We start from the raw sequence: 4,282 nt of genomic DNA, 5'->3' as shown, positions 1-4,282 counted from the left end.
TAAATCATTCCGCTTCCGGTAAGCGTCTTTCAAAATAAAAGAGTAAATGTGCTCAAAGACATTTAACCCTTTGATGCATAACGGTCACTACAGTGGACAGGTACTCAAAATTGTTATTTATTTGTTTTTGCTATTAAGCACAGCTGTTGAAGACTTTATTGCATTTGAGCCCCTCCATCTGGACTTCAGTAAGCCAAGCCAACATATTTCATGTTCAGAATGCACGCTGTCCACTGAGGTAGGCATGTAATAAATTATTTGTAAATTATAAAATTTTACGAAAAATATTTGTTGAAATTTGTTTCATTCACACCTTAATATGAATGAAAAAAAATTGTTAAAAATCATGGTTGAAGATTTCATAATTCATGCATCAAAGGGTTAATAAAAATCTAGGTTGATATTGTTAGCTACTGTGATACTTGTGAATTTATGTGGTTTTGAGTCAAAAAGCAAAAACTGTCCTCAAATAATTGTTTTGTTTTATTTTGGCATCATGTTCCTAACCAGACCACTAGGGGAGCCATAGAGCACAAAACTATCAAACTGCTTTAAATGTTTGTTTTTATTATAGTTCTAATACAAATAGCTCATTAAATGTGTTTGTTTATTTTTGAGAAATGACTTAGGATTTGAACTTCATGAATAAATAAATAAAATATTAATTTCAAGCTACAATGAGATGCTGTAAAACTGTTTCTGTTTGGATCAATCTTTTAAGTCCAGCTTCAAAAACATCAAAGGTTTTACTTCACGAGTTAAAACTAAAACCTAAGTTAAGTTTATTTTTACTGGATGCAACAATCTTAGAAGTGTTTATCGCTGTAACTTAACATAACTCAACAACAATTGTTAGCAAAATTATCTAAATTATCTGAATGTTTTAGTAAAAGATCAAACACTATTAGCTTTCATAGGTATCACCTTATTATTATTATTGTGTTTACAAATTAGATTATAATTCACAAGTTGTCGCCTCAAATTAATCAAATAAATTAAAAACCATTTTCTCTGCTGTGTTAAATGCCTTCATTTGATTCAAAACTGTTTAAAACAGCTTTTGATGTAAATAAATTATGATGATAATATGTTCATTACAGAAAAAACGTAGTTACGCATTTGTTGCACAGTTTCAGCAATAATCAACATTAAGTGACTAAAAGTGAAATAAAACTCTTTTAGCAGCATCCATTCGGGGGTCTTTAACACGGAAAACGTGCTTTCTTTAGTTCAGAATTGTGTTTGAAATGAGGAAAATGGACAAAAGAAGAAGTTTAATGATCAGAAACTAAAAGTTTTTACCCGAGTTGAATTTTTGTTGATGTTGAAATTTGATTTTCTGTTTCTTAAATATTGTTTTCTCTGTTGGATTTGACGAATTTGACCATAAAATGGGGACGTGTTGTGTCAAAAGCATGTAAAGATTCCTCATTATCTCTTCTGGCTCCGGGATCAGAGGTGAAGTCGCTTAAACAAACTAAATCAGACAGAGAAAGACAAAAAAAAAATCATCCAAAGTTCAACGAAAATCTTTTAAAAAGTAACTGCTGATGGTCGGAAAAACTATTGATCCAGACGTATTAGATCACAAGATGCGCGCGCGCGCACGCACACACACACACACACACACACACACACACACACACACACACACACACACACACACACACACACACACACACACAGATTGCTGTAAGGAGGATTCTGACACTAGTCAGTGACTCGATGCGACCTGCTGGGTTCCTTATAGGAAACATTATTTCTGATTGGCTTAATGACCTGACCTGCACAGGAATGTTTATTATGTGAAGGTCCTTGAGACGACTCTTGTCGTGACTTGGCGCAATAGAAATAAACTGAATAGAATATAATAGAATTGAATGTGCAATGTGCAGACAGCCTGCGGGCGCCTGCACAAGTCGCACGTGTCCGATGGCGCGTGTGCACAGTGAGGCGCGGGTTAATCCTTTCACCCGCGCGCTCGGAAAAGCTTCTCCTCGGCAGATTAATGAGGCACGCTTCAGCCATCTGTTCCCGAGTCACAGCAGCCCCCGTCTTCAGGAATCCTCTCGTGTCTTTCTGAGTAAAATTATGTTTTTAAAAACTCCGTAAATTAGAAAATAAACTCTGAAGCTGAAATCTGGAGCTATTTAACTTTTAATTGAAGTTTTGATTGGGAATGTTTTAGGATAACGAGGAAAAATGCTGTTTTTTTTGTTTGTTTTGCTTTGCTTTCTATATAAAACTCCCAAAAAGTATAGTCCTGATCTTTTTTTTTAGAAACGTGTCAAAAATATTCACAAAATATAGGAAACCTCAGAAAGTTTAACTAATCTTAAAGCTCAGGGGTTAACTTCCAGGCATTAGCTGGAGGGGGATTTATTAATTCTCACATCAAACCTTGTTTATCACCATTTATTCCACTAAAAGCCATTTCCATCCTGAATTAGCTACAAATCCCCTTTTTCCCCTCAGGAGAACCAGGCCCAGCTACAGTTCATCTCAGATATTTGAGCCAAATGTTAGGGATGCGATGCGTCACCACTAGAGGGTGCTGTTGGCTGTAATACAAAAATAGTGCCGAATTTTAATGAATATATCTTGTTATTTTGGGTTCAAATGCGCGTTTTATTGACGAGGGAAACCCCAAAGGACCAGAAAGTAAAGAAACTTGTGATAATTTGACCGTTTTTACCATCAACTTCAGTATCAGTGATTTTAAAATTCATTTAAATTGTTTTAGTGACCAATTTATAAAATCATAACATTTGAAATTGACTAAATATTTCAAAATAAAAGTGTTTTATAATGAAGTGGGCCTGTGAATGTTACAGATTCTGAAAATAGTGTGTGTGTGTGTGTGTGTGTGTGTGTGTGTGTGTGTGTGTGTGTGTGTGTGTGTGTGTGTGTGTGTGTGTGTGTGTGTGTGTGTGTGTGTGTGTGTGTGTGTGTGTTCTTCCTCACTCGGGGTGAAAAGCAGTGTTATGCTTCTGCGCTAAAAGGTCACCGAAGGCTTGAGAATATCTGTACTGTTTTTGGACATGCGCAGACGGGAGATGCCATATTGAAACGGGGGCAGCAGCAGCTGAAAGACGTCGCTTTGCTCAACGAGGAGAGAAGAAAAAACACGGAGGGGGGGTCTGTGCGGGAGAGGTGACAGGAGGAGGGAAAAACTCGGACAGGTAAGACCGATGACGCCTCGCGCTCGTTTCCGGAGCTTTTCTCCTTCCTCCGATTATCGTGTCGACTAAATAAAAGCTCGGAGTTACGTTCCTCCTCCGCTTTAAACGCCTCGGAAGCGCAGTCGGGCTGAAGCGAGGAAATGGCCCAAGTTAGTGTCGCTGTAATTATCGGCGTTCTCGGGTCGCCGCGCTGCGCTGCGCTCGCGGGGATCTGGCGCAGTTTCTGCCCAGAAGGATGTTTAAAAACAAACCAAATGAGCCAGATATCACCTGAGTCCCACACCGCTTCCGGGGCTTTTGGTGTCATTTGTCCAAAGTTGTAATTAAAACGCGTCTCGTTCCTGTTTTCCTGTCGCGGATGACTCACGTCGGGATTTTTATTTGTGCGCAAAAAGCATCGGGAAAACACCGGACACTGTCTAAATGTCAGCGCACTTTCAACATGGCGTGTTTGGATGGTGCCCGTGGGGGGGAAACTGCCACTTCAGAATCTTTGAACGAGGAAAAAACCGAACAATGGCCCACAGCGCGTCCGGTTCGGTTTCTTTGGGTGGACACACACGAGGGTTAATCAACTAAATCCGAAGTGTGCGTTCGGTAACTTTGTGGGAGTTTTTTTCCGCCGCAGTTGTGAGTGTGCAAAGTACATGACCGGAGTGGCAGCGGCAGGCAGGCCGCTGGTCGGTGAGTCGGTCGGTCGGTTCCACCCTGTCAGCCTCTCATCTTCCTCGTGTGCAACTCAACGTTTCCTCTTTCCCTTTTGCGCTAAAATGTGCGCCTCGACTCGACGCGCCTTCAAAAAATCCTCCAATTTCTCTTTTTTTTTTAATCCAAACGTCGGGTTTTATTTAGATCCGCGTCTCAGGAGAACCTTCTTCTACACATAAGTGGGTGAAGCGTCGCTTCTCCTTTCAGGTTTTTCGCATTTTGTCGAGAATCCAGGCTGCGCGTCCCCCCCCCCCCCCCCCCATTAAATGCGTCTCCATGATGAGGAGAAACCGTGAAGCCCGCCGACCTTCTGGAGTTCTCTTGTAAAACCTGCTTATTCCCGAAGCTGTCAACGGGGGAAAAGGGGAGAGACAACTCAAACAATGAGGTGG

The 4,282-nt window shown here is 40.5% G+C and overlaps 1 protein-coding gene across 1 annotated transcript in view; it reads left to right on the top strand.

Annotated features, from left to right (window-relative positions):
* Positions 1-3,043: 3,043 nt before the first annotated feature.
* Positions 3,044-4,282, top strand: part of sfmbt2 (Scm like with four mbt domains 2) — a gene marked incomplete in the record, with an annotated part of 82,618 nt that continues 81,379 nt past the window's right edge. Inside the window, 1 exon segment of the mRNA XM_070544142.1 lies at positions 3,044-3,182.

Source organism: Nothobranchius furzeri, chromosome 1, assembly GCF_043380555.1.
Source record: "Nothobranchius furzeri strain GRZ-AD chromosome 1, NfurGRZ-RIMD1, whole genome shotgun sequence".
Taxonomy (NCBI): domain Eukaryota; kingdom Metazoa; phylum Chordata; class Actinopteri; order Cyprinodontiformes; family Nothobranchiidae; genus Nothobranchius; species Nothobranchius furzeri.
Note: the sequence above shows the minus strand (reverse complement) of the source record. Positions and strands in the feature narration are given on the sequence as shown.